The sequence below is a fragment of the Sinohyriopsis cumingii genome, chromosome 15, assembly GCF_028554795.1.
Source record: "Sinohyriopsis cumingii isolate HCF-2022 chromosome 15, ASM2855479v2, whole genome shotgun sequence".
NCBI classification, from domain to species: Eukaryota; Metazoa; Mollusca; class Bivalvia; order Unionida; family Unionidae; genus Sinohyriopsis; species Sinohyriopsis cumingii.
In genome coordinates, this window is record NC_142975.1 from 129,899,114 (window position 1) to 129,913,550 (window position 14,437).

The window sequence follows — 14,437 nt, forward strand, 5'->3', positions numbered from 1 at the left end:
ATAACAAAATGCTAGTGTAACTGATTGATCTTCATTTGGGATTCATTGATTCAGTAGCTGCAAGTAAATAAGTGAACAATCTCATTAGACCTCCACGAAGCCATTTGTGGAGTTTAAAGGCAGATAAGGACGCACTACGACATTCCAAATACAGATATCTATTGCTTGATCAAGGAATGTCAAAGCAGTAAACTATTTTGTTAATGTCAAAGCAGTAAACTACGTCGTCAAAAACAAGTTTGATCCGTGACGTATTGTGTTTGAGGTTAGGGCTTCGAATGAAACTATTGAAAGTTTGCTCATATGCTGTCAAGATTTAAAACTTAGTGTTATTTGTCTTTAAAGAAAAATTGCGCATGTCCATTTGTTAAAATAAACCAAATATAAAGGATGAATAAAATTTACGAGACCCCCAGTGTGTGCATATAATCTTTTCCACATTTGTTTTATCTATTATATTAAATATCAATATCTAAATATACTTTGTCATGATTGTTTTACCTGTGTTAATATATTTGTTTCTAAAACGAATAGCTCATGTTTATTGTGACTAAATAATTTGTCTTGATAATTTATTCATTTTCTGCTTGGGCTAAAATCAGTTAGTGGCAAATAGACGAGGTGAAATTGTTTTTTTTTGTCGATCTCAACTTGCGGTAGGACGCTATGTATCTCTTTATGTGAACAACAAACCTGCCAGATATATAGATTTCAGACATAATGCAAATAGAAGCATTCGTATTTTACAAGACAATATATATAAAGACAAGTAATAGATTATAGCTTTTTTAGAAAGTAGCTTTTTTAGAAAGGTCCAGCTCTGTGCATTTGTCAAATTATTAATTAGTCTTTCAGAGACATTAAAACGGTAATAATTCTAATACTGATAATAATAACTTTATTTTCTGAAGATATTATAATTGCTTCAGAATCAACCAGTCTTACATATATTCCTCGAATAATAGAATGTTAAAACTTTGCATGCAAGGTATTTATACAAACATAACTATTATTTAATCTAATGAGTGAAACACTCACATTTAATCATGCAATACACACACGTACGTCCCATATATGTAGAATATATGTATAGTATGTACGCTGTATCAGTGATATACCATGAGATGTATAAATGTTTCATTAAAAGGAAACGAGGTTTTATACAACGTGTGATGTATCATTGATACAGCATACATACTATACATATATTTTATTTATATCACATACAAAGACACATATTTGCACGTTGAATGGAGTTACAATATGCTCCTGGTAACTATGTATTGACCGAGTAAACGAACTCACATCCCTTCGAGTGTGTCATCTACAAAATGTAGTTTTGCGGTCTTTCTTGTTGTTCACAATAACATATGCAAATTGATAAGTTGATTGTTTTCTTGAGTTTTTATTTTCATTATTCAGATTTATTAAATCAATATAAGACACACTCATGATTTAAACATGAAATATGTTTTTTTATATGAAGAAAGTAGTGAACTATAAACAAGGTTAGCCACTTGTACACTGAACCAAAGGTGTCAGTCATTCACGTACTGGCGTATGGAAATAGGCGTGGAATAGAAACTAAGCAAAATGACGAACCAACAAGAGGTAATTATTTTTTTTTTAAAAATATACTGACAGTTCATCTAAGTTTTTATTCTGCTTCAATTAACACTCCTAAAGATTATAAAACACTCTCTCTCTCTCTCTCTCTCTCTCTCTCTCTCTCTCTCTCCACACACACCTTTGGACGGTTTGACTAAACCTTACCATCATTCATAGGTCCAGAGACATCGTCGTATAACACAAGCATAAAATCCCCAACGCTCGTATTTTCATGTATTAGCGCCCGTATCTAGCTACGATAATCCAGAGAGAGAGAGAGAGAACAAGGGCGACGATTTGAACATTTTTATATTTAATAATTAACAATCGAGGTTTAGAAGATTATTACAGATTTAAGAAACAAAGATAACAAAGCATTAAATACGCTACATTATGTGTGCCTCGTAACCGACAAATTTAACATATAGGCCTAGTGTCGACTGGAGATTGCAACTATGTATCATTGATATTATGAACACTGTAGATGGATCCCAAGGAAAGCGTAAACATACCGTTACGACGAACCAGATTAATGTAGGGTACATGTTACAAGTTCAGTTTTAATGTTTTCGTCCAGCGCCATGTTTTTTTCTCTCACTCCCAATTTTTGCTTTTTTGTCCCTTGCGCACGAAAGTGGAGAGGGGAATGGAAAAAAGAAAGGATTCTTATGAAAATGTGTACCATTTTAATCTCATTTAGAAGACAGGCACTATTAATACTTCTTATCGATATTTTCTTATGTCATTAATGATTAATGAATGAGTAGAAATTCATCATTCATCAATAGGCCTTCAGTTGAAAGAATGTGTATATATTCGTATTATTGCGACATGGACTGATCACAGTTTGATATACCAATAGTATTGGTATATCAAGCTGCTATATATACCAACACTTTAAATGCCATTTTATTTTTAAAATATATATATATATATATATATATATATATATATATATATATATATATATATATATATATATATATATATATATATATATGCCACATTCCGTGCATATACTTTCATTTCACAAATATATACCCACGCAAGAAACATGTCCACACTCACACAGACATCTTTCTGGCTTCCAAAGGTACTAGCCAATCGGTATGGAGAGGAAATGAGACCATCTGCGAATTATAGAAATAAATGGAACATTCAAAATGTCAACAGGACACGATACACAAATTAGGGGTAAAACAAATCCATATTTCAGCAGGTTGTTGAGATGGGGAAAATAGTGGAGTGTATTCAAGTTAGGTATCGTAATTTGTTTGAGCAATGACATAATCAGTAAGAAGTAATTTGTAAAGTACATAATTAAAGAGGACAGTGCTTGTGCTTGTTTAATGACTCTCCACAATTCCCCTGTGGAATGTATACAATATATTTTATATGGTATCGTTTTGTATCGATAAATTGTGGAAAAGATTTATATGCCAAGCTAACTTTAGAGTAAAATTCTCCGTCATACAGTTAGTTTTTGTTTTTGTTTTTAATCTAACTTGGCTGATTTTGCACCACTGAATAAAAACAGAACGTCCTGTTGTAACTTGTCTTCCAGGAAAGAGACTGTTTCACCTTAAGATTGTGTACTTTGCTGGAAGTATAATTTCCTGTGGGTTACATATAAATTGGTAAATCTGTAACGAAAATGAGAAACAGTAAAGGGTCAAAATAAATCATTGAGGGACTGTACCGAAGATATAGCACTGGCCTCAGAAACACACTGATGCTTTCCTTTTTGGTACGAATCAAACCAAATGAGCCTTTACTACTGATTGTGCATCCCATGAGTTTGTTTTCATCAATATTTCATGATCTGCTAAATCAAAACTATTGTTTTAGAAATATAAATAAAGAGCTCATATTGTTTATTGTCATCAGTAGCTGCTAGCCATATATGAACCAACTTCATGAGCTCAATTTGGAATGAGCCATGAGCTCAATTTGGAATGAGCGAATTGCACTGAAACCTGATTATGTAGAAAATTACATCCTTTTTAAACTCTGCGATGATGAAGGGCGATGCGGTTTTCAACATTTTTAGAGAAGGTTAGAAAATATGAAATACGTCTGTGATTGTTTGCTGATGATATATTACCTTGTTCAAAGACTGAGAACATTTTGGCTAATTTCATGTTGTTTGGAAAGATCCCCATTATCAGCATACATATTTATCAAGTTAGCAATTAAAGGGGCCACAACATGTGCCGAGAGTATGAGTATTTCGGTTGAGATTTCATCTATTTCTGTTGTACTGCTGCCACCAATTTTTCCTGGTCTATTCTGGTACAAATTTTACACTCCAATTCACAGCACAACATAACACTTTAAACGTTCTTAAGCTTCGTCTGTGTCTGTCTTCACTCTCTCTGTTTTTTAAATTTCTTCACTTTCACAGTTTTTTCCTCCACTTCTTCCTCATATTCTCTCCTTCTTCTTTTCTTCTCATGTTTCTCTTTCTGCACGTGTCTGGGTTCTTCCTTGGGGGAGGCTACCTCTTCTTCCTGTCCAGAATCCCTCTCTTCTTCTTGCTCCTGTTGTTTCTTAGGGCATTCTGAAGACCAATGTCCTTTTTCTTGACAATGATAACAGGTATCCTGACTTTTGTCTCTTCTAGCACCTGTTTTGCTTTTTGACGGTCTGGACACTCTGAAGACCAATGCCCTTTCTTCTTACAGATATAGAAAGTATATTGATTTTTATCTCGAAAGGAGGGAGAGTAGTCCGTCGGCTTGTCTGAAGAAAATTTTCTGATGACCCCTCGCAAAGCTCTGATCAAAAGTTCGATCTGTGTAGGCTCTTCCATCGTTCTGCTCGGTTTGAGAGTGAAATGAATATGGGAAGGCAAGACACACACCCTTTATATATACGCTGGTCTGCTGTGGATATAAAGTGACCTATGGTGTTTAAATGTAGTCATTTGACTTTCCGCAGTCAAGATGAAACGATCGCATCAATTAAAGAAGAAAGAAGAAGAAAGTAAGAGGCAGGAACGTGATTTATCGCCTAGTACAATAGCTGAAGTCTTGGCACAAATTCATGCCAGTGATTTTGAAGATGACATGAGTGAACCAGAATCCAGACCCAGCGATTCTATACCCAGTCTAAGTTCACCACCCTTAGTAAACCCTGAAAATTACTATCACATTCAAGAGACGGAAATGCGCTCCTCTAGAAAATTTAGAACCACGGCTTACACTTACAGGGTGAAGTTTAAATATTTTAAGACCGACGTACCGCTGGAGAAAGCAGAGGGCTTCATCACCGAGGTGTGGGATTCTTTGTTAACCACACAGAAACACCAATGTCAAGCCAAAGAAGACGATCGCTTGAGACTTTCCATTCATCACACGGTTTGAAATCCCCTGTTTGGATCGAGTTTAGTAGCCCAGCATAATTGACCCTTCTAAAGTCATGGACAAGATACAACACGTGCAACAATCCAATGACAAGTTTCACATTACCGATGGAAAAGCGACACTGTTCATAACCCACGTCTCTCTCTCCAAGGGGACCGGGCAACGCAGAAAAGTGTTATTGATGTTATTGGTGGACGACCTTCGCAGCACTAAAAGGCCTCGTCCAAATTAACAACCCTCAAGACCAGATGTGTTTAGCCCGTGCCATCGTCGCAGGACGAACGTAAGCCGAAAAGAACGACTCGGTAGAATGGAAAAGAACCTGGAAAACTATTCAACAATCCGACCGAGCCAAACAATAAATCCTGTTACAACAAGCTGGCCTGTCCAAAGACACACCCTGTGGCATTCCTGAAATGCAAAAATTGCAAGATGTCCTAGCTCCATGCTACACCTTGAACGTTCACCCTCAAGGAGTGATCGGGCCTCTGTTGTTTCGAGGCAAAGATTTTAAGGATGGAAAATACATTCACGTCTATTATCACAATGAACATTTCGATACCATTACCAGTATCACCGCATTCTTGGGATACGGTTATTACTGTGAGAAATGTGACTATGGCTATAAAAATCGAGAGCAACACAAGCATTGTGGATCGAAATGCTCTGGATGTTTGGCCTCTCCACCCTGTCTGGACGAAGGACAAAAATGAGTACATTGCCCTGCTTGTCAGCGCACTTTTGTCAGCCCTGCCTGTTACCAGCAACATAAAGACGCAAGGTTCACAGCAGAAATGAGCTTGTTAACTGCTGAGATTGTGTCCTACGTGTGAACAAGGCATACTTACCAATAATTCCAAGGCATACGTATGTTCAGGAAAGAAGCGATGTCACATTTGTCACCTAATCGTGGACTTGAAACAACAATGCTACATTGAAATATCAAACCCAACAGGAAGATGATGACCACAAGAAGAAAGGGAATTTCATCTTTTTCGATTTCGAATGCATGCAAGAGACAGGCATTCACTTTCCTAATTTCTGCGTGGCTCATCGAGCGTGCGAGAAGTGCATTCAAGAGCCTATCTTTAGTCATTGCCCTCAGTGCAGCAAGATTCCTGGAGGGCGTGAAAAAATATTTCGGGGACCGAACACGCTGGCCGATTTCGCTCAATGGATCTTAGACCCCATCAACGAAACCTGGAGCCAAGAGGACATCGAACGTTACGGAGATTGTCATCGTCATGCCACGGTGATGGCTCACAATTTCTCGGGATACGATGGACAGTTTCTTTTGAGATACTATACGGAACAAGGCACCGCACGTCCTAAAGTGACTTTGAACGGAGCCAAAATCATTTCCATGCAAGTGGGACAAATACAGTTTAAAGATTCGATGAGCTATTTGGCCATGTCTTTGAGTCGAATGCCTAAAACGTTCGGAATGACAGAAATGGCCAAAGGTTATTTCCGCACTTTTTCAATACCGAGCCAATCAACATGCCGTTCTACCCCATTTGCCCGAGGCTAACTATTATGACCCCGACAACATGCGTACCGAACAACGAGAAGCTTTCTACACTTGGTACCAGGCTCACGCCTCGGATCCCTTCGACTTTCAGGAAGAAATGTTAAAGTATTGTCGTTCCGACGTGGACATTTTACGACGTTGCTGTGGAAAATTTCGAGAACTGTTCATGGACCACGGAGGGTCGATCCTTTGAAAGAAGCCTGCACCATTACCAAAGCGTGTTCCTTAGTGTACCGCCAACGATTCATGCCCGAAAACACCCTGGCTGTCATCAGTCCTCAAAAGACCAACTTTGTCAAACGTCAATACTCTGTCAAAGCCCTACGCTGGTTCCATTACTTGTGCGACAAGGAAGACAAATGGATTCAGCATGCCCGCAACGGAAGGGGAGAAAAGACCATCGGAACGTATTCGGTAGATAGCTGGGACTTAGAAAACCCCAAAATCGTGTACGCGTTTAACGGTTGCTCATTTCACGGATGTCCCGTCTGTTACCCTGAACGTGGCACTAAAAATCAGTTTTTACAACGTACCATGGAAGACTTTACCACGCCACTTGTCAGCGACTCTTGAAGTTAGAACAGCAAGGATACCAAGTGGTGGAAATGTGGGAACACGAGTACGATCACCGTTTGGAAACCGATCCCGAGTTTAAACGCATCGTGGAAAGTTACAAGTTGATGGATCCCCTGAACCCGAGGGACAGTTGGTACGGAGGACGGACAAATGCCACCTGTTTGCTGTACCACGCTGACGAAGAGAAAGGAGAAGAAATCAAATACTTGGACGTGTGTTCGCTGTATCCCTACGTGTGCAAATATTGTCGCTTTCCTACAGGATACCCGCAATTGTTGACGGAACACATCGACCTGGACCACATTCGACAATACGAAGGCTTGATCAAGTGCAAAGTCTTGCCTCCCACTGACTTGTACCATCCCGTATTACCTCACCATTGCCAAGGCTAACTGATGTTTCCCTTGTGCCGTACTTGTGCCGAAACGTGCAATCAAGACCAGCCTTGTCAGCACACCGAGGAAGAACGCGCCTTGACGGGAACGTGGGTCAGCGTGGAATTGTTCAAAGCTCTGGACCTGGGATACTAACTGTTAGAAGTATACGAAATTTACCACTTTCCCAAGACACAGAAATACCACAAGGGTGACCTAACTCAGAAAGGCATTTTCGCAGACTACGTGGATGCCTTTTTGAAAATGAAACAAGAAGCCAGTGGCTATCCTTCCTGGTGTCACACTCCCGAAGATGAAAAGACATTCAAAGAGAAATACTGGGAACAACAAGGCATCACTTTAGCCACATCGAGAAAAACGAAGGCAGGCGATCGTTTGCCAAAGTGATGTTAAATTGCTTGTGGGGCAAAATGGCACAACGACCGTGTTTACCCAAGACGAAATATTTGATAGAACCCTCCCGCTACTTCCAGATGATTCACGACAAAACCAAATTCATGAAACACGTGGACGTCGCTCGCGAAGATTTGATCTTAGTCAATTACGAAGAAGATCTGGACTTTGTACAAGCCGACGAATTTGGAAATATCATCATTGCGGCTTACGTGACAGCCCATGCTCGCTTAAAATTGTACGAAGCTTTGGAACTGTTAGGGGATCGCGTCCTGTACTTTGACACGGATAGTTGCATTTACATCGATCGCCCGGGTCAGCAACACCTTGACATCGAAGGAGACCGTTTAGGAGCCTGGACAGACGAGCACCCCGACGAGAAGATTTTAAGTTTCGCTAGTGGCGGCCCTAAAAATTACTGCTACGAATACCGGGACAAACAAGGAGAAGTGCACACCGGGTGTAAAGTGAAAGGATTGACTCTCAATTATCGCAACAGTCAAGTGGTGAACTTTAGCGTATTGAAAGAAGCCTTGCAGTCTGGAGAGGATGGGCACTTTAAAGTGACCACCTACCAACCGAACAAGATTGTACGTTTATCCACTCACCAAGTCGTCAGTCGACCCTTGGAAAAAGTCTTTCAAATCGTGTACCAGAAGCGAGTGCGATTTCCCAACCACTTCACTTTGCCGTACGGTCACATCCATATTGGTCAGCATATAAAAAGGGACAATGTGCGAAATCGATAGTTCATTGTGACTACCAAGACCAAGCGAACAAGATGAATCATTTGAAAGAGACATCATTCAAGTTCGGGGATTGTAAAAAGAATTAACTCCCCATAGTGTAACAAGTAGTGAATGGATAAGACCCATGCATTGCGACGGAAAATGTCCGGAAGGAAACTGAAAGTGTCCATGCGGTTCCCATTGTAATTGCGTAGCGCACTACGATCATGTGTCTTGCAATGAGAGCGATGCTGTACGCTGTGACCTCAGTGATGCAGTAAAGGATCATGGGAGCTTTGTTCTCACTACACCTACCATAGAAAGTGATGCTGTGCGTGTCAAACCTGACGGATGCGAAAGCGATGCCACTCCTTATCGTGGACGCTTTACTGGTTTTCATTGTGGATGTCAACCTTCACTTCTACCACGCTACGGATGTCATCCAGCCATGAGCAAACTCTTGTCGATGTCACCCTACCCTCATCGAAACGAACCTGTGAAAGACGAATATTCGTTCCGTGTGCGTTTGCCTGAATCCTGCAACTTTGAAAAAGGAAAATGGCGTAAATATCTGGGAGGACCGACCCCTGAAGAGTTAGCCAGAGCCGGATTTTTTCTACTTGGGCAAAGGGGATAAAGTGAAGTGCTTCTGTTGCGGTGTGTCATTTCACCAGTGGGAACAACACGATTCGGCCTACCTGGAACATGCTCGATGGTCTCCCAATTGTCACTATTTACCTTTAGTTGGACGATATCAGTAATCCTTGAATGGATACTTTACAAGAGAACATTCGTGGTTTGCCTGTAGAGTTAAGAGAACGCATTTACCGAGAACTGGTCAAAATTCAAGTGAAACGTAAAAAACAATTACATCCTTTACGTCACCGATGTTTTAACCACTGGTACCTGAAAGCTATAAAAGGACTGATTCAGTTGAAAGTGTTCCATTGGTCAGACATTCATCAACTACCCCTTGGTTCAAAGGATTGGTTTGTTATTGATGATTCATTTTGCCACCAGGTAGACCTACTGCAAGAAATTCCAGAGGAAGAGTTAGAGAGTTAACAAAATCGTTTACACAATGTCACCTTAGTGAAAGAGGAAACGTCTGAAAGAACTGTGATGTGCAAGTTAGTGACTAAACTATTTAGATTCGCCACTAGAGTAAAACCATCTCTGTGCAGACAGTACACTTATTGTCTCCGACAAAAGAGGGTTTTAGTATGACCTGATCATGGATACTTTACAAGAGAACATTCGTGGCTTGCCTGTGGAGTTGAGAGAAAGCATTTACCGAGAACTGGTCAAAATTCAAGTCAAACGTAAAGAACAATTGCATCCGTTACGTCGCCGGTGTTTAAACCACTGGTACATGAATGCTATAAGAAGATTGATTCAGGAGAAAGTGTTCCAGTGGTCACACCTTGTTAAACACTTCGAGAAGGATCAACATGTTCCATGATATTCGTTATTTCGAGTTACACCTACTGCAACGAATTGAGGAAGAAGAGTTGAAGGATTATAAAAGTCTTTTAGGCAACATCTGCTTAGTGGAAGAGGAAACTTATGAACGAACTCTGAACTATAGGTTAGTGCTTGTAGCATTTAGATTCTCAACTGGAAAACGAATATCTCTGGGCACAAAGTACATTTATTGCTTCCGAAAATATGAGGGTGTAAAAACAGGCTGCCATGCTACGACTTTTATCAAACGTAATTCAACAGATTCCCTGGAAGGAACTCAATGACACTATTCAAACCGTGGAAGATTACCAACAGTTACTACGACAACTGTATCCATTGAATTTGGGTCGACGTGTTGTGTGTGTCTTAGCGACTTGTTTTCTGGGATTTCGTTTACCAGTCGATTCCTTGTCGACTCTTTACGAACAGTACTTACCACCCAATCAAATATGAAAGTGGTGCCTTTAAATGGTCACTAGAGACTCATTTTGCTCAAAGCCTTGCGTTTTCGTCTGGATACTTCTCGACGTCTACGGGAAAAAAAGATTTGTCAACTTTTAGGTACCGAAGAGGTGTATGACGATGTGTGTGTAACTTTTGACTTACACCCCCATTGGATAGATGTACGTGACTGGAAAAAAATGGGGTTTTGAGGCTTGGACCCAAGAAGTGGCCCACTATGCTCAAGAGTTGTGATCCTTCCTTCCAACGTCCAAGGAAAAAAGTCACTTTTCAACCTGTGTTAGTGACAGTACCAGAAGAACCCGTCATGGACATTCCTGAAAGACCCTTTCGGGAGGGCACTTGTGTGACATTACCCCCTGTAGAACCTGTAAGAACATTACACCCTGTCCCTAGGACATCTTGGTTACCCAAAACATGTTGTACAGAGACTTGTTTCTATTCCACTTTGATCGTTTTAATGTGCATTTTATGGTTGTACTTAACCCTTTGGCTTTTATGTATTTTAGTCTTTCGTGTTTATTTTTAAAACATCAATAAACGTGTCCTGAAAAAGTATAAAAACTCTTGTTTTGTCTGTTTTCGTATCACAAGTGACATTCCTGACACAATGGTTACCTCTGCTGTCTCTGCTCCCTCTTCCTCCACTTTCAAAGTCATCGACGAACACTTAGATCGTGCCAGTTGGGAGGCTTTGTATCTTTGCCATCCCTTTAATATGCTCATTGCTGGACCTAGCGGCTCAGGCAAAACCGAATTTGTCAAACGTTTGATCGAACATAAACACCATTTGATCGATCGTCCACCTGAACGTATCGTGTGGTGTTACAAAGAGTTGCAATCGGCGTACAGCCTCTTGCGAGAAAGTCAAGGCGATTCCATCGTGTTTGTGGAAGGCATTCCTAACGAAGACGACGGAATCGTGTCTGAACCCCGTCAAACCCATCTAGTAATTTTCGACGACATGTTAGAAGAAGACGAAGAAGAAATTAAGCTTTGGTTTACGCGCAAATTGTATCACCGTAATGCCAGTGTCATTTACATCACTCAAAATTTGTTTCAACAAAGTAAAGCCCATCGCACCATCAGTCTCAATGCTCATTACGTGATCTTGTTTAAAAGTCCTCGAGGTAAATCGCAAGTGGAAGTCTTAGCCAAACATTTAGGAACGCCTTGGCTAACTCAGGCGTACGACGATGCCACTCAAACTCCACACGCCTATTTACTCGTCGATTTGAAACCCACTACACCCTATTATTTGCGATTTCGTACCCATTTGCTTCACCACTGGTGTCAAGACGGAGGGCCTGTCCTGTACATGTCTCCGTCCTCGACTTAACCCAAAAAATCTATAAAAACCTCGGACACTTTTCGTCTGTCTCACACAACGTCAACACGACGTCCCTTCAGTCTCATATTCCCGTCAAATTGATTCTTGCCTTGTATGGCATCAGTCCCGAGAAAAATCCACAAATACGTGCTCGTGTCTTGGAAGCCAGTCTCAAATAAGTCTTACGATGGTTTACGGTGATAGCATGTCAATTTACTGCAAGGCATCATTCAGATTTCCATCAAGCCAAAAACGCTTTTTTGATAGAAACAAAGTAGCTTTGACCCAACTGGCCGATCCTCGCATCGACACTCAAACCAAAAAGCAAATCATTTTGAAACCTGAAGGGAGCGGTACTCTAGGAGGTGTCATCATTCGTTCCCTCTTAAAATGGGATCCTAATGCTCCCAAAGTTTTCCCCAAGAAAAAAAGTCACTCCCAAAAAAGCCAAACGAAGCCCCAAGAAGAAAAAGAGCAATGGTGTCAAGACCAGGTCACAACCCCAGAAAAAGAAAGAAAAAGAAAAAGAGAAGACCCCCAAAAAAGAAAAGCCCACAGAAAACAACTTCTATCCGCAAGAGAGGCATTTCAGCCAGGACGCAGCCTTACATTCGCAAACCATGACCTGCAACGAAGGTGACCGCGTCTCCGGTAGCCTCAGGTTCATCCACTTCTCCGTTGATGACACCATGGAAGTCCATGTCTCCAAAAACATCTCCTCCAGTGGTGGCACCCTCCTCCTCTTTAGCTGCAGTGGCAGCTGCTCACAAAGTACCTGCTCCCAAAATCAAAGTCCAAGAGAGATCGGGCATGTTACAGAGTTTACTGGACTTGTCCAAGCAAGAACTGACTCGATTTAGTCCGTTGCGAACCCCTCCACGAAGTGTGATTCCGGTCATCAAGTTGATACGACTTGAAGATAATCAGTGGCGACGCGTTCCAGTATAAAAATGGTCTGAGACAAAGCATGCGTATCAGTGTTTTTATGCTTCTGAAGACCCAAAGATGTCACCCCCAGAAAACATCCGTCTTCTAAACCCAAAAGAAAGAAAAGGAAAGGACTGCCTCCTCGTTTGGTCAAACATGGGGACATGTTGTCTGTCCTGCCCAAAGCTTCTCCACCCATGCGGGAAAAAAACTCATTCAAATGGCCTCCAAAGATGTCATCGATACCGTGTGCGAATGTTGTTTGAACGTCTTGAAAGGCACGATCCCTTTGTCGAAACACCAGAAACAATGCTTAGGCAAACGTCGTCACGTTCTTCGCCAAATGGTTCAAAAGAAAATCCGCATTCGTCAAAAGAAGATGTTGGTCCAACATGGAGGAATTTTGCCACTATTGTTAGGACCTTTGCTGAAAGGAGTATTGGGAACCATGATGGGAGGACTCTTGGAAGGAAGATAAAACGGACCTCTGGAGTCCCAAGATCTCAGACGTAACCCTTGACATCGAATGGAAGGACAAAAACTAGCTTTAGTGCCTTACAAACGATGGATGGAATACCATCGATGGCAAGAACAGCGGACCCGGCATTTACCTCCCAATCCCAATTTGACCGAGATGTCCCAGTTACAATACGAATTGCAGTCGTTGATGGATCGCCACGATTTGTCCGAAACAGAAAAGTCGCAAAAGTACGGTCAACTTTTGCAACGAGTGCAACTCTTTCACCAGAAAGCTTTAGACGAAACAGCTCTACCCACTCTGAAATATTTTAAGACCTTGATGAAAAGTCCATCCCCCACACCACCACCACCACCACCACTACCATCCCCAGTGGTCATGAGAGACGCTACCCGACGAAAGCCTGTGGAAGAAGAGATACAAGAAGTTTTTCAAACACCGTCAGCTGCTCTCATTTCAAGTAAGATTGCAGCGTCCTTGTTGACACCATCCCCCACACCCCAACGACCTACCTCTACCACTGCAGCAACCACTCCTTCACCCAGTTCTTCTCTGCAAGATTTACAGAAACAACCCTTGTGGGTGTAGTGTGGAGAACGTGTGCCTAAAACACAAATCGTCTTTTTCTGCCAAATCTTTCTGGTATATTGTGTCATCGGTGCAGCCATTGCCAATTTGAGTTTGCAGCAAGGAGGCAAACAATTGTGACTATTTTATTGAGCAGTTGCATCGGTTACCTTCCTCCCAATCCATCCATGAAATTCTCCTCGAACGGGAACAACGGGAATCTTGCGTCCAGTGTCATCCACCACTCCAACAACAACAACAACCCCATTTTGGGCGGAGACACTCCTCTGACTTCCAATAACACATCGGCCAGCGACAGAACTCTGGAATTATGAGCCACCATAACCAATTTTACTTAACCTTACCCATTGACAGTTCCACGGAGGTGTTTCTCAGTAACACTGTGGGGGCCCCGAGTGGCCGAGTGGTCTAAACCGCTCTCCGTTACGGATCAATGCCATCTCACCTCTGTCTGCGGCGGTTCGAGTCTAGGATTCAGCCAATGTGGGTATGTGAGAAAGCTTGCCAGTAGCTTCTCGTGGGTCGGTGGTTCTTTCCGGGGTTTTCCCGGGTTCTTCCTCCACCATTAATACTGGCCGCCATGTATAGCCTA